Genomic DNA, 25474 nt, shown 5'->3' with positions numbered 1-25474 from the left:
TCTCTGTGCACAGAACAAAATGTCAATAAGAAATTTTACTTGGTTTTACCTATGTTTTAAAGATCTAAGCAGATAATTTTTTCAAAATTTATCCAGATTTTCTGAATCTTCTTATAAAGGAAAAATATCTTATGCCTGCATAAATGAAAGGAGACCAAGATTACTGACTTATTCACTTAGCAAATACATAGCGAGCCCCTATCCTCCACTAGGCATTGTGCTAAATACTAAGGATATAGTAGTGATAAGAAAAATAATCCTTTACCTCATCAGGCTCTGCTCCTAGTGGGGAGACAAAAGAAAAGCAGAAAAAGATGACAACATAACGGGCTGAAATGACCATAATACGGGTATGTGCCAGGTACTGAGAGAGGACGAAGGCTTCACGAATGTGTTTGAAACCAAGACTTGATAGGTGAATAGCGATCAGCCCTGATGGAGATTTGGACTCTGGCCGTGACGTGTTTGGAACTGCCTTGGGATACAGAAGTGTTTTTGTACAATTTCTGACTCTGAAAGCTTGTGTTTTAGGGGGGGATGCAAGCTAGGATGTGTAAAATACCCATTAATAATACAAGACATCTTATGAGTAAGTGCTAAATTGTGTGGAACAGCATAAAAGCACAATAGCAATCGAGATTTGAAGCGAATGAACAGAGTGTGGTGGGTAGTCAGCGGGAAGGAGGGATGGAAGCTGAATGTTTAAAATAAGCAGAACCTGGCTAAATGAGGAAGAAGGGATGTTGAGCGGACTGAGTATTTTCGGTGACCAACTGAAGTAGGGATGGTGTCCACAAGCTCTTGACTCCTAAAGAGACTGGCCTCGATAAAATCAGTGTTAAAAATAGCGGGAGAGAAAGGTCTATTGGAAGCTTTGGGCAAAAATGTAGATAGTTTTGAGAAGACTGGAAGAAACAAGAATACATTCATCTGGGCTGGGCGCAGTGGCTCATGCCTGTAATCTCAGCACTTTGGGGGGCTGATGTGGTTGGATCACTTGAGGTCAGGAGTTAAGAGACCAACCTGGCCAACATGGCAAAACCCAGTCTCTACTAAAAATACAAAAATTAGCTGGGTATAGTGGCGCACACCTGTAGTCCCAGCTACTCGGGAGGCTGAGGCGGGAGAACTGCTTGAACCCAGGAGGCGAAGGTTGCAGTGAGCCGAGATCGTGTGACTTCACATCAGCCTGGGTGACAGAGCGAGACTCCATCATCCTGATAATAGGTGGTTTGTGAAGAGCACAACATAATCTGAGGTGAATAAGTGAAAAAAGACCAAATGCATTAAATAAATCATTGCTGTAGACAATTTTTTAAAATTCTATTAATATAATTTGATCCCAAAATAATTGGTATTCATGCCACACTGAAGTGAAGAGGCTGCACAGTACTTTAAAAATGAATTGCTATTTTCAAGTAAATAATACCAGTTTATTATTTAATAAGGGTACCTACCTTACTGTGTATCTGACACTGTGAATAAAAGTATCTATGACTCATCATCACCTCTCTAGCTTTCAGTCTAATAGAGGAGGCAAGGAGTAAATGAAATTATCACACAATGACCCCCACATTTAACAACTAGATAAGAATTCCAAATCAGAAGCAATCACTAAAAGAGTTCATCATAAATGATGCTGGCCTAGGAGTAGAGGAAATTGAGGAAGGTTTTATTCTGATTAAGTGAGATTTAAAGGGAGCTGAAAAATAAATAAATGTTGCTGAGGCAAAAGGCAGGTACGTGTTGTGGACTGAGTAAGGAAGAAGCATCCAGGCTGAGGAAGTAGCATGTACAAATCCCTGGGCAGGAGGGAGAACAGAATATTCTAGCTTGTGAATTTATTTGAAATGTGCAAGATACATCTGTAGTAGTCACTAATGGTCTCAAATTCCTACTCCTGAAGTAAGATTTCAGCTTCACAGACAAGGACATATGGTTTTCTTTATTATTCAGATGTAAAATCTGTACATCTGGCACAAGCAATATAAGTAGGTAGGGTATAAATAATTTGAAAATGCTAGACCATTTTTAAAATTGTTTGTTTCTCTGCCTGAAAATAGCACTTCTTTTTTTCTTTCTACCTGGAGACAAAAGAAAGATAACTTATACATATAAAGTCTTGGGTAGAAATAGATTGGGTCTTAAAATTAAACACACATAGTTAGGATTATTTGATCTAGATCAAATAACCACTCCTATGTTGATTAATGTAGCTCTTAAGTAAACTTCATCTCCTTTTCCTTCCTCTGTTCCATTTATTTGCTTTTTTGGTAAACTTGCTTATTTTTGAATGTGATTTAAATACTGTTTTTAGCAATCATGAAAACAAATGTTAAAATTGTTTTTGATTAAAAACTTACATTTTGTTCTGCTTCTCATAAACTTATGAGATCAAAATTTTAATCTTCTATCTTGAACCTAGATGGCTGTTTTTTAGCAATATGGGAAGGAAATATTTGTGAATACAAACTTTGTGCAAGGCACTGTGCCAGGAACCACTGTGGGGAATATCACCCCATTTTCATCAAGTTGCTCATAGTCTAGATGGGAAGCCTAGACTTAAATTATATATATAATTATATATCCTATAGAGATGAATATTATGTATGAAATAAAAATGAAAAGAGAAAAACTTATTTGGGGAAGAAGTTGGTCTGTAGTGTTCTGTATGAGAGCTTCATGGATAAGAAAGCACTAGAGTTGGATCTTGAATTAGATTAGATTGGGATACAAGAGAACTATTAAATTAGCAGATGGTGTATTTATCGATGTCTATTTAATGTCAGAGTCCATATTTCTATCTAGTGTGCTATATTTTCTCCCTAATGGCATTTTTTAATATCATGATCACTTTTGATAGAATTCTTCTGTTATAAATACAATGAATGTGTTTTTATTGTTTTTCAGGAATTTTACTTTAACAGAAGATAGTGGTGAGGGCTTGAACCCTAAGGAATTAATGAGAGATCAGGTAACCATCAACCTAAAAGAGCTTAGAGATCAAACTAAAAGAGTTTGGTTATTTTCATTCTTTTAAGTCTTATTTTCATGAGATAATTTCTTCCAAGGGGCATTAAGATTTGACTTTCGTAATCAGGTCATGATATGGCCTGCTTGCTTATATGAGAGGTTTTTAGTGCAAAGTGAATTAAATTCATAGAGAGCATGCTGCTGCTTGAACTTATGAAAAGTTTAGCTTTTAATCGGAACAAGAGTATTTTACTAGAGACAATGGTGATTTTAGACTATGCTGATTATTTACATATTTGAGGAAAAGCAAGTAGATTGTAGTTTTGCCATTTTGAGAAGACAGAAATGTATATGTAGTCTAGTTTCATAGAGAATTCCTTTAAGAAACAGTGAAAGAGAAACTGATATAGAAAATACTATTAAGGCCTAATTATATGTGTACTTAATGGATAGGTGAAGGGATTAAGGAAAGAGAGAGAAAAACAGAGAGAGATCACGTGCATTTCAAGCGTAAACTGGCTATTGTTTTAGGGATTTGTGAAAGGATATTTGGAAATCAATTTTATCACTTGAATATGAGAAAGGATGCCAACAGAAATATAATATTTCACAAAATTATTTTTGCACATGGTGATAATCATCAGTAAGATTTACTTTTGATCCAATAAAACAGCAGAATAGTGTATCTTACAAATATGCTATTTTCTTCATGACGTGATAAATTCTATGAATTTTCGCAAAATATCTCTCTCAAAAAAACTGTGAGGTTTTAAGATTAGATAAGGTAAGTAAGATAATACAAGGAAGAAAAGAAAGAAATGAGCACTAATAAAAATTAAATCATCAGTTTTCACACTCTAATATTGTTGGTCTTCAAATGGAATGCCATGAATGATTAAACACATGAACAAAAATGCTATTGTGATCATTTCTCAATATTCACAAAAGACAGTTACAACAATCAAAATTTAATCTATGCTTAATACTAGAATATTACCAGTACTTAGATTTTGAATATGATTCTTGAGATGTTGAATGTTTTAAGAAAGGGCTTTATCCCAAATGATGACAAAACTATTCATGACAGAATAATCTGAGATTATGGGAAGTTTCCTTATTTGTTCTTGTCTGTTAACTGTTATTCAATTAATTTGTTAACCTGAGACTGAACATTAACTTCATATCTACTTGATAATAATGTTTAAAAATATATAATAACAGAAATTGAACACATGTTTACTAGACACTAGGAACTATTTTAAACCTAGGCGTTACTTTAATTCTCACACTATTCATACAACATACAGCATGTGTATTGTAGTATAATCAATAATTTCATAAATAAGAAACATAAAGCTTAAGAATTTAACACCTTTGAGGCAATTAAGATGGTAAGTCATTGAGCTAGAGTTCGAACCCAGATCCCCCAAAATTTTAACCGTCAGGTTATCCTGCCATCCATAGAAAGGACCACAAATACCCTACTCAGTAACTACAGAGGTTCCAGTAACTGGGTTACAGAACTTCAGAGAACCACTTACTAACTGAGCTAGTCATTTATTCTCTCTAAACTTCATGCTAATTATCTGCAATGCAGCATTCACATTAGTACTTACAAGCTCTTAGGTCTGAAGTAATAATTTAATAATGTAATGCACAGAGGTAGTTTAATAGTTTAATTTCTATTATGCATGACCCTAAGTAAGTGAGCATTAAAATAGCTTTTATTATTATTCTTAGATTCATATATCTATGTTTATAAAACTGGGTACCTTAGATTTGTGTGGCACAGCAGAGCTTTCAAAATGTTCTCACACATAAAATATTCATACATATGTTATTTAACATTTTATGTATGTTTAATTAAGACAGGCTTAACATCCACGATTTTAAGGCTTAAGAATGACATGTAAAATTCAGGTGCTGCAACTCACCTAGCTTTTGGGAAAAAAACACAGAATACACTTTTTTTTAGGTTTGAGATTCAGCTCTGAAGAGTTTGCTGCTTTACTTACTGAATTTACTCACTTGAAATATGGCTTTCTTTCTATGATTCTGTGGAATTGGCAACCTCTGTTTTTATTCTAACAACATAATACATTTCTAAATTAATATTATATGGACTTTTCCCCCATCAAAAATTGCCCCCAATCAGAATAAATACACATCTCCCATACTTTGCCTACAATTTTACTTATCCCATTTGAGGAACGTATCTATTTTAAGAAAAACAAGAAACATAACCTGATTGTGTTTCTTGGGGTCAGAATCCCATTCTTTGAGGATTCTCTGATCACAGTAGGTTCTCGATGAATTTTGCTAAAATTGTTGAACATAATTTGAGTAGCTACAAGCTTGGGAGCTAACTATATAAAATTATATCCATGCCATCAAGTGACTTGCAACTTTATTGGTTAGAATTCTCTTTGAAACAGCTTTTTTTCCAAGACTTTGATAAATGTAATGACTCTTTTTAGAAAATATAGAGAAATGTAATTATTGTAACAAATGCCAAGATATTCATCCTGATTTTCTTAATTGTCTTCATTGCCAAAAAATTATTGCTTCCATGAAGCTATGCATGTCCATCTAATTCAAGTTTCTGTATGTTTCCTAAAATTTTTATATTTCTATTCTATGTATAATATTAAATTTGGATTTTATTTTTTACATGAAGAGTGTTATACTGTACCTATTAATTTTTTTCATTTTATTTTTGAGATTAGCCATGTTAATGGACATAGATCTATTTCACTTTAATTGTTGAATAGTATTACATGATTGTAAAATATTGTATTTTGCTTATTCCCCTGGTAATGGGAACAAAGTGAACAATAATAAACAATGTTTAACAGTATATTCTTGTACAGATCTCCTTGCTGACATAAGTAGGAATAGTTCTAACAAATATACTTTTGAGTGAAATTGCTGGATTGAAGGGTGTATGTGTTTTCAACTACTTTGGTGTCAGACTCCTTTTGCTCACATTCCATATTCATAGTCAGAAAACCCAAACTGTTGTACCTGTGAAAAATATCTAGGCATGACTCTTTTACCACTTCTACTTGTCACTGTGGTCTGGACATCCTCTTGATAAGTTACTGCACCAGCGAACTAACTGGCCTCTTTGCATCCACCCTTCCTCCTATAGACCATCTCCCACACAGCAGCACAGGGGATACTTCTAGAACTTAATTCAGATCCTATTACTTTTCTGTCTCAAGCCCCATAAGGGCCACTAATTCATTGAGAGTAAAAGACAAAGATGTTATAATAATTTACAGCCCATAGCCACAACTCAAGATTGCTTTGTTTACTTGTTTTCCTTTTTCTTCTTCTCTAAACGTTACAAGGAGACTTTCCCTCCACCTTCATCCCCATTTCTGACAATGGGAATCATGAGTCCCTCCTCTCTTCCTGAGGGCGTGGTATTTTGTGGGCCCTATTTAATGTGGGTTTGGTTTCCCATGGGGTTCCCAGCCCCAGATGGCAGCAACTGACTTTAACTTTCCTCCTTCTGCCCAACGGAGCAACAAACCTCAAAGCTCGGTTTACTTAGATTAGCAGATACTCAGGGAAAAAAAACAGTTAAACGCTCCTATGATCTTTATTTTGCTGGGTTTCCACTCTCTTTTATAGTATAGCTGGTTATTCTCACCAATCCTATCAACACTTGCTCTCTTCAAGAGTTTTATTTTTAATCTTTTAAAATCACCCTTGCTTACTAAACTTACTTTTTAAAGACCAAAAAAAAAAAAAAACAAACCACTACGAACATATTCTTTATCAATAAATGAATATAATAGTCCCAGTAATTTTAAACAACTATAAACCATTTGCTTCTCCAGAAAATCAAGGGCTCTAGTCTCCAAGAGGGAGAGTGAATCTACCCTAGTTGAACACATCAAATACTTAATTATTATTATTTTAACTGTCATTTTAGTAGTTCCTAGATCTTCAGAAGCTTGTCAGAAATGAAAATGTTATGTGATTATTACATTATTTAGGGCCTTCTGTGAATAAATGTTTTCATTTTCCCCTATTTGGACTATCTAAATAGTCTAGAACACTTGTAGCATCTGTTTGAATTTTTGATCGCCTTGGAAAGACAGGACAGAGCACCAAAATGACATGTATGATGGCAACATAAATAAAGACACAAATAAGCATCTACTTTAGATAGCTTTCCTTTTAGATTTTTATTTAACTGGAAAGATATGAAAACAAAAATGTAAAAATCTCCCATAAATTTCTCACTAAAAAAAAATATTAAACACAACAAGAAAAGTGGTGTTATTTATTTTTTGGTCTTCTCATTCTAATACCAAGAGAAAACAGTTGCTAATAACATGATACATGTTTCTGGATTTCTTCATGCATGTTTACATATACTTTTTATAAAACTTAGATCATATTACATAAACTATCCTGCATACTGCTTTTTTTCACTTTAAGTGGTTATTATAGTAAATGCATACGTTTAGTTAATTTTTCAAATTATGAATAGTACAGTAATACTAGAATAAGTATTAGACATATGTGGAATTAGAATAAGACATATGTCAGGACAAAAATAATTAATACACACAGATGGAATTACAACTTAGAAACTACTTTATAAATTATTTTCAGTTAATATTATTTTTGTTTTATTCTTGGAAATATTTACTATGGAAAATGCAGATGTCATCTTTTTTTTCAACTAATAATATAAGGGCTATATTTATATAGTAGTGCTTGTTTATAATACCATTTGGATAATTTGGTATTATGAATATACCTCCACTTACTTTAGTCCCTATAGTCAATTTTTTTTCATTTCCTATCATAATTTAGTAATATGCATTTTTTAAATTTTATTATTATTATACTTTAAGTTTTAGGGTACATGTGCACAATGTGCAGGTTAGTTACATATGTATACATGCGCCATGCTGGTGTGCTGCACCCATTAACTCGTCATTTAGCATAGGTGTATCTCCTAATGCTATCCCTCCCCCCTCCCCGCTCCCCCCACCCCACAACAGTCCCCAGAGTGTGATGTTCCCCTTCCTGGGTCCATGTGTTCTCATTGTTCAATTCCCACCTATGAGTGAGAACATGTGGTGTTTGGTTTTTTGTCCTTGCGATAGTTTGCTGAGAATGATGGTTTCCAGTTTCATCCATGTCCCTACAAAGGACATGAACTCATCAATTTTTATGGCTGCATAGTATTCCATGGTGTATATGTGCCACATTTTCTTAATCCAGTCTATCATTGTTGGACATTTGGGTTGGTTCCAAGTTTTGCTACTGTGAATAGTGCCACAATAAACATACATGTGCATGTGTCTTTATAGCAGCATGATTTATAGTCCTTTGGGTATATACCCAGTAATGGGATGGCTGGGTCAAATGGTATTTCTAGTTCTAGATCCCTGAGGAATCGCCACACTGACTTCCACAATGGTTGAACTAGTTTACAGTCCCACCAACAGTGTAAAAGTGTTCCTATTTCTCCACATCCTCTCCAGCACCTGTTGTTCCCTGACTTTTTAATGATTGCCATTCTAACTGGTGTGAGATGATATCTCATTGTGGTTTTGATTTGCATTTCTCTGATGGCCAGTGACGGTGAGCATTTTTTCGTGTGTTTTTTGGCTGCATAAATGTCTTCTTTTAAGAAGTGTCTGTTCATGTCCTTCACCCACTTTTTGATGGGGTTGTTTGTTTTTTTCTTGTAAATTTGTTGGAGTTCATTGTAGATTCTGGATATTAGCCCTTTGTCAGATGAGTAGGCTGCAAAAATTTTCTACCATTTTGTAGGTTGCCCGTTCACCCTGATGGTAGTTTCTTTTGCTGTGCAGAAGCTCTTTACTTGAATTAGATCCCATTTGTCAATTTTGGCTTTTGTTGCCATTGCTTTTGGTGTTTTAGACATGAAGTCCTTGCCCATGCCTATGTCCTGAATGGTATTGCCTAGGTTTTCTTCTAGGGTTTTTATGGTTTTAGGTCTAACATTTAAGTCTTTAATCCATCTTGACTTAATTTTTGTATAAGGTGTAAGGAAGGGATCCAGTTTCAGCTTTCTACATATGGCTAGCCAGTTTTCCCAGCACCATTTATTAAATAGGGAATCCTTTCCCCATTGCTTGTTTTTCTCAGGTTTGTCAAAGATCAGATAGTTGTAGATATGCAGTGTTGTTTCTGAGGGCTCTGTTCTGTTCCATTGATCTATATCTCTGTTTTGGTACCAGTACCATGCTGTTTTGGTTACTGTAGCCTGGTAGTATAGTTTGAAGTCAGGTAGCGTGATGCCTCCAGCTTTGTTCTTTTGGCTTAGGATTGACTTGGTGATGCGAGCTCTTTTTTGGTTCCATATGAACTTTAAAGTAGTTTTTTCCAATTCTGTGAAGAAAGTCATTGGTAGCTTGATGGGGATGGCATTGAATCTATAAATTACCTTGGGCAGTACGGTCATTTTCACGATATTGATTCTTCCTACCCATGAGCATGGAATGTTCTTCCATTTGTTTGTATCCTCTTTTATTTCATTGAGCAGTGGTTTGTAGTTCTCCTTGAAGAGGTCCTTCACGTCCCTTGTAAGTTGGATTCCTAGGTATTTTATTCTCTTTGAAGCAATTGTGAATGGGAGTTCACTCATGATTTGGCTCTCTGTTTGTCTGTTATTGGTGTATAAGAATGCTTGTGATTTTTGTACATTGATTTTGTATCCCGAGACTTTGCTGAAGTTGCTTATCAGCTTAAGGAGATTTTGGGCTGAGACAATGGGGTTTTCTAGATATACAATCATGTCATCTGCAAACAGGGACAATTTAATTTCCTGTTTTCCTAATTGAATACCCTTTATTTCCTTCTCCTGCCTAATTGCCCTGGCCAGAACTTCCAACACTATGTTGAATAGGAGTGGTGAGAGAGGGCATCCCTGTCTTGTGCCAGTTTTCAAAGGGAATGCTTCCAGTTTTTGCCCATTCAGTATGATATTGGCTGTGGGTTTGACATAGATAGCTCTTATTATTTTGAGATACGTCCCATCAGTACCTAATTTATTGAGAGTTTTTAGCATGAAGCGTTGTTGAATTTTGTCAAAGGCCTTTTCTGCATCTATTGAGATAATCATGTGGTTTTTGGCTTTGGTTCTGTTTATATGCTGGATTACATTTATTGATTTGCGTATATTGAACCAGCCTTGCATCCCAGGGATGAAGCCCACTTGATCATGGTGGATAAGCTTTTTGATGTGCTGCTGGATTCGGTTTGCCAGTATTTTATTGAGGATTTTTGCATCAATGTTCATCAAGGATATTGATCTAAAATTCTCTTTTTTGGTTGTGTCTCTGCCTGGCTTTGGTATCAGGATGATGCTGGCCTCATAAAATGAGTTAGGGAGGATTCCCTCTTTTTCTATTGATTGGAATAGTTTCAGAAGGAATGGTACCAGTTCCTCCTTGTACCTCTGCTAGAATTCGGGTGTGAATCCATCTGGTCCTGGACTCTTTTTGGTTGGTAAGCTATTGATTATTGCCACAATTTCAGAGCCTGTTATTGGTCTATTCAGAGATTCAACCTCTTCCTGGTTTGGTCTTGGGAGGGTGTATGTGTCGAGGAATTTATCCATTTCTTCTAGATTTTCTAGTTTATTTGCGTAGAGGTGTTTGTAGTATTCTCTGATGGTAGTTTGTATTTCTGTGAGATCGGTGGCGATATGCCCTTTATCATTTTTTATTGTGTCTATTTGATTCTTCTCTCTTTTCTTCTTTATTAGTCTTGCTAGCGGTCTATCAATTTTGTTGATCCTTTCAAAAAACCAGCTCCTGGATTCACTAATTTTTTGAAGGGTTTTTTGTGTTTCTATTTCCTTCAGTTCTGCTCTGATTTTAGTTATTTCTTGCCTTCTGCTAGCTTTTGAATGTGTTTGCTCTTGCTTTTCTAGTTCTTTTAATTGTGATGTTAGGGTGTCAATTTTGGATCTTTCCTGCTTTCTCTTGTGGGCATTTAGTGCTATAAATTTCCCTCTACACACTGCTTTGAATGTGTCCCAGAGATTCTGGTATGTTGTGTCTTTTTTCTCGTTGGTTTCAAAGAACATCTTTATTTCTGCCTTCATTTCGGTATGTACCCAGTAGTCACTCAGAAGCAGGTTGCTCAGTTTCCATGTAGTTGAGTGGTTTTGAATGAGTTTCTTAATCCTGAGTTCTAGTTTGATTGCACTGTGGTCTGAGAGACAGTTTGTTATAATTTCTGTTCTTTTACATTTGCTGAGGAGAGCTTTACTTCCAACTATGTGGTCAATTTTGGAATAGGTGTGGTGTGGTGCTGAAAAAAATGTATATTCTGTTGATTTGGGGTGGAGAGTTCTGTAGATGTCTCTTAGGTCTGCTTGGTGCAGAGCTGAGTTCAATTCCTGGGTATCCTTGTTGACTTTCTGTCTCGTTGATCTGTCTAATGTTGACAGTGGGGTGTTAAAGTCTCCCATTATTATTGTGTGGGAGTCTAAGTCTCTTTGTAGGTCACTCAGGACTTGCTTTATGAATCTGGGTGCTCCTGTATTGGGTGCATATATATTTAGGATAGTTAGCTCTTCTTGTTGAATTAATCCCTTTACCATTATGTAATGGCCTTCTTTGTCTCTTTTGATCTTTGTTGGTTTAAAGTCTGTTTTATCAGAGACTAGGATTGCAACCCCTGCCTTTTTTTGCTTTCCATTTGCTTGGTAGATCTTCCTCCATCCTTTTATTTTGAGCCTATGTGTGTCTTTGCACGTGAGATGGGTTTCCTGACTACAGCACACTGATGGGTCTTGACTCTTTATCCAATTTGCCAGTCTGTGTCTTTTAATTGGAGCATTTAGTACATTTAAAGTTAATATTGTTATGTGTGAATTTGATCCTGTCATTATGATGTTAGCTGGTTATGTTGCTCGTTAGTTGACCCAGTTTCTTCCCAGCCTCGATGGTCTTTACAATTTGGCATGATTTTGCAGTGGCTGGTACCAGCTGTTCCTTTCCATGTTTAGTGCTTCCTTCAGGAGCTCTTTTAGTTCAGGCCTGGTGGTGACAAAATCTCTCAGCATTTGCTTGCCTGTAAAGTATTTTATTTCTCCTTCACTTATAAAGCTTAGTTTGGCTGGATATGAAATTCTGGGTTGAAAATTCTTTTCTTTAAGAATGTTGAATATTTGCCCCCACTCTCTTCTAGCTTGTAGAGTTTCTGCTGAGAGATCCGCTGTTAGTCTGATGGGCTTCCCTTTGAGGGTAACCCGACCCTTCTCTCTGGCTGCCCTTAACATTTTTTCCTTCATTTCAACTTTGGTGAATCTGACATTTATGTGTCTTGGAGTTGCTCTTCTCGAGGAGTGTGGCGTTCTCTGTATTTCCTGAATCTGAATGTTGGCCTGCCTTGCTAGATTGGGGAAGTTCTCCTGGATAATATCCTGCAGAGTGTTTTCCAACTTCATTCCATTCTCCCCGTCACTTTCAGGTACACCAATCAGACGTAGATTTGGTCTTTTCACATAGTCCCATATTTCTTGGAGGCTTTGTTTGTTTCTTTTTATTTTTTTTTTCTCTAAACTTGTCTTCTCGCTTCATTTCATTCCTTTCATCTTCCATCACCGATACCCTTTCTTCCATTTGATCACATCGGCTCCTGAGGCTTCTGCATTCTTCACGTAGTTCTCGAGCCTTGGCTTTCAGCTCCATCAGCTCCTTTAAGCACTTCTCTGTATTGGTTATTCTAGTTATACATTCGTCTAAATTTTTTCAAATTTTTTAACTTCTTTGCCTTTGGTTTGAATTTCCTCCTGTAGCTCGGAGTAGTGTGATCATCTGAAGCCTTCTTCTCTCAACTCTTCAAAGTCATTCTCCGTCCAGCTTTGTTCCGTTGCTGGTGAGGAACTGCGTTCCTTTGGAGGAGGAGAGGCACTCTGCTTTTTAGAGTTTCCAGTTTTTCTGCTCTGTCTTTTCCCCATCTTTGTGGTTTTATCTACTTTTGGTCTTTGATGATGCTGATGTACAGATGGGTTTTTGGTGTGGATGTCCTTTCTGTTTGTTAGTTTTCCTTCTAACAGACAGGACCCTCAGCTGCAAGTCTGTTGGAGTTTGCTAGAGGTCCACTCCAGACCCTGTTTGCCTGGGTACCAGCAGCGGTGGCTGCAGAACAGCGGATTTTCGTGAACCGTGAATGCTGCTGTCTGATCGTTCCTCTGGAAGTTTTGTCTCAGAGGACTATCCAGCCATGTGAGGTGTCAGTCTGCCCCTACTGGGGGGTGCCTCCTAGTTAGCCTGCTCGGAGTTCAGGGGTCAGGGACCCACTTGAGGAGGTAGTCTGCCCGTTCTCAGATCTCTAGCTGCTTGCTGGGAGAACCACTGCTCTCTTCAAAGCTGTCAGACAGGGACATTTAAGTCTGCAGAGGTTACTGCTATCTTTTTGTTTGTCTGTGCCCTGCCCCCAAAGGTGGAGCCTACAGAGGCAGGCAGGCCTCCTTGAGCTGTGGTGGGCTCCACCCAGTTTGAGCTTCCTGGCTGCTTTGTTTACCTAAGTGAGCCTGGGCAATGGCGGGTGCCCCTCCCCCAGCCTCGCTGCCACCTTGCAGTTTGATCTCAGACTGCTGTGCTAGCAATCAGCGAGACTCCGTGGGTGTAGGACCCTCTGAGCCAGGTGCGGGACATAATCTCCTGGTGCGCCGTTTTTTAAGCCCGTCGAAAAAGTGCAGTATTAGGGTGGGAGTGGCCCGATTTTCCAGGTGCCGTCTGTCACCCCTTTCTTTGACTAGGAAAGGGAACTCCCCGATCCCTTGCACTTCCCGAGTGAGGCAATGCCTCACCCTGCTTTGGCTCATGCACGGTGCGCTGCACCCACTGTCCTGCGACCACTGTCTGGCACTCCCTAGTGAGATGAACCCAGTACCTCAGATGGAAATGCAGAAATCACCTGTCTTCTGCGTCACTCATGCTGGGAGCTGTAGACTGGAGCTGTTCCTATTCGGCCATCTTGGCTGCCACACCGTAATATGCATTTACATAAAAGATTTCCAGATATCTTAACATATAAAACTACAGTATGTGAAAATCATCTCTGTAAAGTTTTTCTATAATGTATTAATTGGTCCTAGCAAAATCATTCCTACTCCTTTGCCTCAGAGAATGATTAGAAGTGAGAGTTTAGACCTGCAGCATCCAATATGGCCACCAGGAGCCACGTGTGGTATTTGGGAATGTGAAATGGGGCAAGTTCAAACTGAGTAGTGTTATAAGACTAAAATACACATTGGATTTCAATGACTTAGTATGAAGGAAAGGAATATTAAATATCTCATGAATCATGTCATATTGATTTTATTTGAAATGAAAATATTTTTGAACACTAGGCAAATAAAATATATTTTAAAAATTATCTTAACCTTTAATTTAATTGGATTTATTTTTGAAATGTGGCTACTAGAAAATCAGCAATGCATTTGTGGCCCACATTATATTACTTTGGACAGTGCTAGTACAATTTTTAAAATTAATATGCCTCTTGTCTTTGAGACATAAAAATGCAAAGTCAACAAAGAAGGGTGTAACCTACTGAAGCAATTTACTGACCTAGATGTGGCCAAGAACTTTTCCAGGGACCCACGGAACCTACTGCAGATTCCAGAATCAGGAAAGTGAAAACTTGCACAGCTGATAGCACACACTTCTATATTCTTTCATTTTGTTCCCTATGTGATCCTTAAGAACAAGCTGGTTGAACAGATATACAGGGGCTATGCAACTGAAAATTTCTGCACTTCACTTGTATGCAAAAAGGATGAACGACAAGTAAGAAAACTTAAGTATTTAAGTATTCACTGAAAACCAAAACTGCTTCTGGGTCATGCATAGATTGAATCCAGTTTTCTGGATTCAAAGATTGCCTTAGACTGTTTGGGGTGCTATAACAAAATTCCTTAGACTGGGTAATTTACAAAAAAATAGATATTTATCACTTATAGCTCTGGAGACTGGGAAGTCCAAGACCAAGTCACCAGCAGGTTTAGTGTTTGGTGAGAGTCAGTTGCTCTAAACAGCACATCACATGGCAGAAGGGCAAAAGGTCTCCCTCAATCGTCTTTTATTAGGGCAGAAATCATATTCAGGAGGGAAGAGCCCTTGTGACCTAATCACCTCCTAAAAGCTTCATTTATTAATACTGTCACTTGAGGATTAAGTGTTAATCTATAAATTTTAGGGGATAAGCATTAAAATCACAGCATTCTGTCCCTGGCCCCCCCAAAGTGAATGTCCTCATTTGCAAAATACATTTACTTCATTCAAATACTCCAAAAGTCTTATCTTATTCCAGCATCAACTTTAAAGTCTAAGTCCAAAGGTGCATCTAAATATCATCTAAATAAGATATGAGTGAAACTTAAGGTTGTGATTCATTCTGAAGCAAATTTCTTCCCACCTGTGAGCTTGGGAAATCACACAAGTGATATGTTTCCAAAATACAATGGTGAAGCAGACATACATACACATTCCCATTTCAAAAGTGAGAAATAGTAAGAAAGCAAGAGGTACCTGGTCTCAATAAAGTCCAAAATCCATCAGGGCAAACAACAGGCCCAGGAGAACTGTGGAGGGAGGATATTCCCAAGACAAGAGACCAGTAGAGCTACCAGGGTGCACATCCTGCCTGGGAGAGATGCAGGAGTGTGACTTCCATGTATCAGAGCTGCTGCATGAGCTGTGCCCAGCAAAACCATGGGGACATGGCTGCCTGGAGCCTTCAGGGCCCGTTTACCACCCCAGTTTGTTTGGAAGGTTGACATCAAGTCAGAGATTATTCTTAAGCTTCAAGTCTCTCTGGAGTATTATTTGAAAACTAAGTGGAGATAATTATGTGCCTAGAGCTTGTGTAGTCTGCATGCCAACAGAAATAGCACCTTTCAAACACTACTGAGGTACATTACCTGTGCCCTCTGGAGGGGTGGCTGGAAGTGCACTTCTACCTGCTGGAGTCACAGGTTGGGGTAAGACCCTTCAAATCACTCTACCTCTGAAGACCCTGGAATTCTGGGCCTGTGATGGGAAAGATAGTCCTGAAGCTCTCTGAAATGACTTCAGGGTCTTTCTGGTTTTTGTTTTTTGTTTGTTTGTTTGTTTGTTTTTGTTTTTTGAGACAGAGTCTCACTCTGTAGCCCAGGCTGGAATGCAGTAGCACAATTCACAATCTTGGCTCTCTGCAATCTCTGCATCCCAGGTTCAAGTGATTCTCATGCTTCAGCCTCATGAGTAGCTGGGACCACAGGCATGTGCCACCACACCTGGCTAATTTTTGGTATTTTTAGTAGAGACAGAGTTTACCATGTTGGCCAGGCTGGTCTCGAACTCCTGGCCTCAAGTGATCTGCCTGCCTCAGCCTCCCAAAGTGCTGGAATTAAAGGTGTGAGCCGCCGTGCCTGGCCCAGCGTCATTATTTTTCCTTAGGAGCAGCACCTAGATTCTTTCTATTCATACAAATTTCCTTAATCACGAGTTGCTCACAAGGTTTGCCTGGCCACATCCTTGGTGTTCTCTCTGAAACTCCCTTTTTCATACTTTACAACATGGTCAGGCTAAGAATTTTTCAAATCTTAAATACTGATTCCTTTTCATTATAAATTCCATTTTTAATTTGTTCTCTCTTCTTCCCTTTTACTGTAAATAGTCAAGAGAGACCACGCCATACCCTCAACCTCTCAATATCTTGCTTAGGTATTTATTCTGCTAACTATCCAGTTTCATCACTTCCGCAAAGCACTAGAGCACTAACACGATTCAACCAAGTTCTTTGCCACTTCATAAAAAGGATGGCCTTTCCTTCAGTTTCCAATAACATGTTCCTTAGTTGCAGCTGAAACTTCACCAGAATAGTCTTCCCTATCCATATTCTTACCAATATTCTGATCATGACCATTCAGGCAATCTCTTAAGAAGACTGAGACTTTCTCTGTAGCTCTCTTCTGAGCCCTCACCCAAATCGCCCTTAATGCTCCATTCATGATGATGTAGGCTTTTTCTAGTATGTACCTCCAGCCTCCACCAATTAACCAGTTCCAAGGCCACTCCACATTTTAAGGTATTTCTTACAGCAAATACAGTACTCCCATTTCTTTGTACCAATTTCTGTCTTAGTCCATTTTGGCTGTTATAGCAACATACCTTAAACTTGGTAATTTATAAACAATAAAAACTTAACTGCTCACAGTTCTGAAGACTGGAAAGTCCAAATCAAAGCACCAGCAGATTCAGAGTCTGGTAAGGGTCTGCTTCTCCTAGACAGTGCCTTATAGCTGTGTTCACACATGGCAGAAGGGCAAAAGGTCTCCCTCAAGCCTCTTTAATAAGGACACTGCCCCCTTTATGAGGGCAGAGACTTCATAATCTAATCACCTCCTAAAGGCCCTACCTCTTAATACTGCCACATCAGAGATTAGGTTTCAATTTAAAATTGTGGAAGAAGAAGCACTCTGAACACAGCAAAAATGTTCATAAAAGTGTCACTGGAGTTCCTTATGAATCAAAGTTTTGGTTTTGGTTGAAACAATGAAACAAGTTTTGGTTTTCATTATAATATAGCTTACTCTTTCCTCAATATTGAAAACTGACTATCCAAAGAGTTGATATATAAAATATTTTCAGAAATCAGAGTATTCAGTTACTTCACTTTGTTTCCAAACAAATTGAATAATTTGTGTGTCCAATTATTTAGAATATTTTTAAATTTAGCTTTGGATAGAAGAAGGGTGGTTTAAGAAAAACTAACAGATCTGATAATACAAGTATTTGAATTCATAGCTCTTCTTGGTTAGATGACCTTTTACAAACTGCTTACATTTCTCGATCTCTGCTCTTCAGATAAAAAGAAGTCAAGTTTGTACTAGAACAGCAAAAATGCTGTGGTTATACTTTAAAGTGTTCTGTAGTACAAAATCTTAAAAAAATGCAACTAAGAATATAAATTGTAGAAATGGAAGAAGGCTTAGGTAACAGTCAAGTATCCTCATCCAGAAGTCCTCCCAGGGAATTTCCAGGGATTACAAAGGATTCCATTTTGAAAGTTTTCTGTACTGAGCTTATCTGAGTGGCAGTATAAGCTCTCAGTATCAAATAAAAATTGAGCCCTGAAAGAAGCATTTGCCATTTGTCATTCCTAGCAGTGCTGTGTCTTTTAATGCAGTTTATCATTTTAAAATATGACATTCCTGATTGTTTTATCATTATAAAATCAAGAAAAATATTCACCCATCATCTGCTCACGTAACCCCCTCTTTCCCATTGGTTATTCCAGGCGTCCATGATTGTCCTATAGATACCTAGTGAAGGGGGTAAACTTTAGGTAACAATGTTTGCCACATGTTCCTCTATATTCAACCTAAGCTGATTGTACCAGAAATAAATGTAACTCAGAGGCAACAACAAAACAAATAGATCGACCAGTGCCATTATGTTCTGATATCACACCACAATATGAATTTAGCCTATCAGCTTTCTTCTCTTGAGAACATGAACTCAGAATTAATAACAAAATGAACATATTTTAAGTGGGCAATGTACCTGGAAAACTATGATGTAGAGATGAGCCCTGAGATGGAGTAGAGAATATAGAAGGGCTTTTTAAAAAGTGAATAGGTAAGATAAAAAAGGAAAATCTCATGAGAGAAACATTAAGCTGTGATCAATTTTATTTGGAGTAACATTTTCTTCCATTATATTGAAAACAAAAAATACCATGAATAAAGTATGCATCACCAATTATGTTGCTCATTAATAATCACACAATTGTAAGATGAGCGTATATTTTGGATTTGGCCCTACCTTTTACTGTATATGAATCTGCATTTCTTGTGAAATGGGGAGAATAATACAGTTGCTATGGGATTCCATTGGAAATCAAATGAAATAATGTAGGCAAAGAATCTTTTGACTACATTATTTCTAAAATTCTAAATAGAGTTCTAAAAAGACTTTTAGAATATATTAATACTCAGTTCTTAACAAACAATCTTATTAAATATCTTGCTTTTCATTGGAAAACATTTTGGCATTACTCAAATTTGAACAGGAAGATAAATTCTGAGTCTACAGAATGTATGTCATAATCTACAGAGATAGACCACGATATTTTAAAAGATAGTAAATTTTTAAGGAAATCAGATATTAGCTGAAAAAATTTTTGCCTCTTTTATGACATGACAGTTGAAATTCTCTAATTCTCTTAATGAATTTCACCTGCAACAAAATAGGTGGCAGTATACTAGCAGAATAATAAAACTGTTCTATGTCACCACTCTCAGTAGTGGACTTTTGACTATGTTTAATAAGTAATTTCTTACCAAAAATCATGTTACAGTAATAGAATATGATAACCAGAAATGTGGCTTATACTACACAAAAAGCTATTTCTCAGGTTTAAGCAGTTTTATTGTTCAAAATAAATACACTAATACGTGATATAAATCAAGCTTTTTTGATGTTCAAAAATAGTTTTTGACTGAAGGAGTGATAATATTCAGCCCTTATTACTGATGTAATTATAAACATCCTTGAAACATTCATATGAAGGTGATCACAGGAAAATAAGGCATAGTACAAAACCTGAGCTTGGGCAAGAAACATCACAATGTGAGACAGCTGGAGCCTTAAAAGTGATGCCATGGTGAACATTCTGGGGAATCAAACAGTTCAAATGTTCAAAAATTCAGAAAAGAAATTATGCCTCACCTATGTGAAGCCCTATGTGTCCCTTTTCACACAGCACAAGAAAATTCTAAGGGGATTGGGAATTGGTGCAGAAAGAAAAGAGGAATGAAATTATTGCATTTTCACCTTCTCCCACTTTATCACTGGGCTAGGGGATGACTCATGTACATCTTCATGAAATATCTATTGTCATCAATAAAATGAATTTGAAGTAAATGTAAAGTTTTATCAATAAAGCAATACTGAAATTAGAATCACACTTATTTCCTGTCATTATTTCCAAGATGCTGAATAATCTAGATGAATGGAAGAAAAAAACGTCGATGAGTTCATCCTTAAATATATTCAGAGAGAAACTTTCAAGAAACCAGACTCAACAAAAAAAAGTAATGAAACACGAGACTAACATAATACGGGATAACTAAAAACTCATCCAGTTCTCAAAAGGTTCACATATGAGGAATACTGTTCACCTGCCTGATGGTGCATTTCCTTTTTGCTTACTCTACGAGCATGAAATCAACCAAGCAAGACAAACGTGTCTTTTTTATATTGTGTGCTTAAAAAGCAGTGATCCGTCCTAGTCACTTAAAAACTCTAGTTGAGCAGATCGGATCCCAGTCTTCCAAATGTTTACAAATGGTGATACCACTGGTAGGATTAAGCTCCACTGGATACATCACATCTTTTTGTATATAATACAAGTTTCTGGATTTCTTTACGCATGTTTATATGTACTTTTTATAAAACTTATGTCATGTTGCATAAACTACACTGGGTACTGCTTTTTTTTTTCACCTTTCAGGGCTATTATAGTAAATGCATATATTTAAGTAATTTTTCAAATTATGAATTGTACAGCAATACTAGAATAAGAATTAGACATATGTGGGATTAGAAGACGACATACATCAGCACAAAGAAAAAATAATACCCAAAGATGGAATCACAATTTAAAAACTGCTTTATAAATTATTTTCAGATAATATTATTTTTGTTTTCTTCTCAGAAATATTTACTGTGGAAAATGCAGATGGTGCAGGTTGGTGAAAGAGTAATTGCAGTTTTTGCATTGCTGAAATTTGCTGTTTGATATTGGAACACATTCTTAAATAAATGTGGTTATGTTTATATCATTTTAATGTGCATTTCTCACTTTTTTTTTGCTAATGACTTATTACTTGTTGTTTATTTTGTATTTATTTTAGACTATGGAAATGATGTTAGACAAAAAGCAAATCTGAGTGATTTTTTCTCTCTTTTTTTTTTTTTTTTTTTGAGACAGAGTCTTGCTATGTCATCAGGCTGGAGTACAGTGGCATGATCTCGGCTCACTGCAACCTCTAACTCCCTGGTTCAAGTGATTCTCCTGCCTCAGCCTCCTGAGTAGCTGGACTACAGGCGCCCGCCACCACGCTAAGCTAATTTTTGTATTTTTAGTAGAGACAGGTTTCACCATGTTGGCCAGGATGGTCTCGATCTCCTGACCTCATGATCTGCCCGCCTCAGCCTCCCAAAGTGCTGGGATTACAGGCATGAGCCACCGCGCCCAGCCGTGATTTTCTTATTCGAGTTCAAAATGGGTCATAAAGCAGCGGAGACAACTCACAAGACCAACAACACATTTAGCCCAGGAACTGCTAAGGAACGTACAGTGCAGTGGTGGGTCAAGAAGTTTTGAAAAGGAGGAGAGCCTTGAAGATGAGGAGTGTAGTGGCAGGCCGTTGGAAGTTGACAACAACCTATTGAGAGCAATCATTGAAGGGGTTCCTCTTACAGTTACACAAGAAGTTGCTGAAGAATTCAACGTCTACCATTCTATGGTCATTCATCATTTGAAGCAAATTGGAAAAAGCTCCATAATTGGATGCCTCAAGAGCTGAGTGAAAATCAAAGAAATCATTGTCTCGAAGTGTTGTCTTCTCTTATTCTATGCAACAACAATGAACCATTTCTCGATAAGATGTCACATGAGCGGCCGGGCGTGGTGGCTCATGCCTGTAATCCCAACACTTTGGGGGGCCATGGTGGCTAGATCACCTGACGTCAGGAGTTCGAGACCAACCTGACCAACATGGCGAAACCCCGTCTCTACTAAAAATACAAAAATTAGCCGTGTGGGGTGGCGTGCGCCTGTAGTCCCTTCCAGCTACTCAGGAGGCTGAGACAGGAGAACTGCTTGAACCCAGGAGGTGGAGATTGCAGTGAGCCGAGATCGTGCCACTGCACTCCAGCCTGGGCGACAGAATGAGACTCTGTCTCAAAAGAAAACAAACAAACAAACAAAAAAACAACTAAAAAAAATTGTGACGTGTGATGAAAAGTGCATTTTTTATGACAACCGGCAATGACCAGCTCAGTGGTTAGACCAAGAGGCTCCAAAGTACGTCTCAAAGCCAAACTTGCACCAAGAAAAGGTCATGGTCTCTGTTTGGTGGTCTGCTACCAGTCTGATCCACTACAGTTTCTGAATCCTGGTGAAACCACTATATCTGAAAAGTATGCACAACAGATTGATGAAACACACTGAAAACTGCAATGCCCGCAGCCGGCATTGGTCAACAGAAAGGGCCCAATTCTTTTCCACGACAATGCCTGACCACACGTTCATTGCACAACCAATGTTTCAAAAGTTGAATGAATTGGGTTACAAAGTTTTGCCTCATCCACCATATTCACGTGACTTCTCGCCAACTGAATACCATTTCTTCAGGTATCGCGACAACTTTTGTTAGGAAAAATGCTTCCATAACCAGCAGGATGCCGAGCATGCTTTCCAAGAGTTCGTCAAGTCCCAGAGCATGATTTTTACACTACAAGAATAAACAAACTTATTTCTCACTGGCAAAACGTGTGGATTGTAATGGTTGCTATTTTGACTAATAAAGATGTGTTTGAGCCTAGTTATAATGATTTAAAATTCACAGTCCAACCACAATTACACTTGCACCAACCTAATAAACTGATGTCATGTACGGACAGTCTGTAAGGGAAGAATGCTCCTCTGAGGCGCCACAACACAAGTCATTTACATGAGAGCTCAGAGACATCTACTAAATACAACTAATGTTTGACTACTATTTCCTAAGTTTTTTAAAAAATTACAAAACAAAAATATCACAAAATTAAATAAGTATGCAAGGCACACTTGAAGTCATGAAATAATCTCAGGAGAAAGAAAGAGTAAAGGCAACAACAGCATAGGTAATTTAAGGCACTTCTTTTTCCTAAACATGCTTGTCTTCCAATCTTTTAATCATTGTTCTGGCATGTAGCCCAAGCTAAAGCATAATCTTTTGAACAGTTCTCTGCAGCTGTCTGAGTGCTCTAGGTGGATGGTGAAGGGGTTAAAATGTGCTATTCCTGCATATTGACGACTTAAGTTAAAGACACTTGAAAAATAGCAGATGTGAAAAGATCACGTTGACCTTGTGCTGTTTCTCAAAAGCAGAACAAGAAATTCCCATGTGAAAAGTGCTCTTCTTATATTAGAAAGAGGCAACATCCTTATCCTCAAGGACGGGAAGTCGAAACTGAGAGAATTCTATGCAGACATTGCTAATATATCTCTGAAGTCTCCATGTATAATTTAGTTGCTTCTTCACTTTTACTACTGTCTTATTCACTATGTAAGTAATAGATTCTAACTGCTTCTTTAGGTCTTCATTTTTTTTCTGAGGGCTCCCATGCCATATAAAACTTACATTTTGCTTTTCTCTTGTTAACCTAATTTTTGTAAATTTAATTCTCAGACCCAATCGGAATGCTAAGAGGATAGAGGTGGAGTTGTTCTGACCCTACAAAAGAGAGATGTGATACTACTAGGTGTTAGGATTCACAGACCAGTTAAGATTAATACATGTCTGTGTCTCCATATCTTTAAAGTACATTCATTCTCATTAAAAGAGTAAACATATAGCCACATGGATTATTTAGCATCCTGAATGTTAGAAACAGAAAGACAAAAATTTGTACTTTTAATGATGGAGAGATATTAGATTGTATTATTGAAGTAATATTTCTATTCTCTATTAACATGGCAACTTTTGGGGGAAGAGTATTTTTCTTTTTATTTTTTTTGGAAAGTCCTTGAAAGAGACTTACAGAGACTCAGGTAAACACTTAAATGTTATGTTTGAAGCTGGCATGAAAACCCTTTTGCACTATGGTCATTTAAAGTAAGACTCTTTCTAAATATTAGCCAGAGTCATTTTCCAGATTATTTAGCTCTGTGGCTAAATGTGCTATGAGAAATGAAACTTCTGACTCTTAGGCTGCAGTGTTAATGTACTGATTCCTTTTCCTTACAGCATATTGTGGATATTCTGTTCACATGTGTTATGAAGAATAATGATAGCTTTATGCAATATATATTTTTGTAATCTGGGAAAATGCATATTACTTTATATCACATTTGAGTTCTCATATAAATTACTGTAGCCCTTTGAAAAAACTTTGAAAATCCATCTTTGGAGTTCACTATATTAGTCATGCCTTTTGGTGTTCTTTATTTGTATTTTTTGACAGTAATGAAATTACTTAATGCCATTTCAAGTTCATCCCATTACATATACACATGAACTCGGAGCTGGGGTAATTCACTTATGTAGTTCACATCTCCTTTGTTACAGATGGTAAACATGCAGATTTCTCCCTCCAGGAAAGAAACTCTTTCATAAGATAATTGCATATTCTGCTCATTTTTTTCTCTTACTGATGCTTTTGTATTGTTATTACACCCTGTCAGATTAGTAATTAGCATGCAACCTCCATATGACATAAATGCATTTCTCTTGCTTTCTTAAAAGCCCCTTTAGCAACTCAAAGCATATTATAACTCCAGCTGGTCAAAAAGAGAGGAAATAAATAATATAACAGGAACAACTGCAAGAGCAAGTGCAGCATCAGGTTGGTGCATTTCTTTTGATCAAAAGGTCGAATTGCAACTGGTCTTTGAAGAGTGTGCTGGTGACAGTGTGCAACCTTTGCGGTAAGTATTTTTTTCATTACTTTTTCATAAATAATTGAGTTAATAGCCTCAGTCACAATCTGAGGGAGGAATTAGCTGAAGAAAGAGAGAACCCTGTGATAAACCTTCTGAAAAAGAGAAAAATAAAAGGTCAACCTTAAGAGGGACTAAAGATCCCAAAAAAAACTGACCAAAGAGTCTATGCCTAGTAGAGTCAGTTTGAAATGATATAGATTAGAAATGGGATTACAGGAACAAATTGCTAATTCATACCCATATACGGAGGAAAATTCAGTCTACTTGGATTATCTTTTTCAGAAGGAAAACAATTCAATAAGCAATAATCAAGGTGAAAGTATTCTGTGAAATTTCTATACTGAATAGAATTGGTTATTTAATTTGCAAAGTTCAGTGCAAAATGAAAATGCAAGTTTGCTTATTCAAAATTATTAAGAATTTCAAATTGTCAAAATAGTGATATCAGAGCCTTAAACTGGTTGGGGGAGGTGAATGCAGTGAGGATAGGAGCGGATATCGGGGGTGGGGGTTCTAAGTGGGACTATACAGGTTGCATGTCTATGAATCTGGTCTTACTTCTGCAGGTAGCTCCTGGACTGGCCCTAGACTGCTGTCAAATTAAACCAGCGCTGTAAAGAAGAAAGCAAGTACCCTAAAGTTGAATGAAGGGGCATCTTAATTCCAATCCTGGCTCTAATGCTGACTGTAAGTATGACCCTGGATGAGTTATTCACTCTCTCAGTCTCAGTCTCCTCATCCACAAAGCAGGGATCACAATAAATGAATAGCACCTTTCACAGAA

The 25474-nt window shown here is 37.2% G+C and overlaps 1 long non-coding RNA gene across 1 annotated transcript; it reads left to right on the top strand.

The window, feature by feature from the left end:
* Positions 1-359: 359 nt before the first annotated feature.
* On the top strand, positions 360-25474 carry LOC129037347 (uncharacterized). Its single transcript, XR_008502775.1, has 4 exons — positions 360-415; positions 2911-2974; positions 24494-24675; positions 25257-25474. It is a non-coding gene; the product is annotated as an uncharacterized LOC129037347 (long non-coding RNA).

Source organism: Pongo pygmaeus, chromosome 4, assembly GCF_028885625.2.
Source record: "Pongo pygmaeus isolate AG05252 chromosome 4, NHGRI_mPonPyg2-v2.0_pri, whole genome shotgun sequence".
NCBI lineage: Eukaryota > Metazoa > Chordata > Mammalia > Primates > Hominidae > Pongo > Pongo pygmaeus.
The sequence above is the reverse complement of the archived record's forward strand: the minus strand, read 5'-3'. Positions and strand labels throughout refer to the sequence as shown.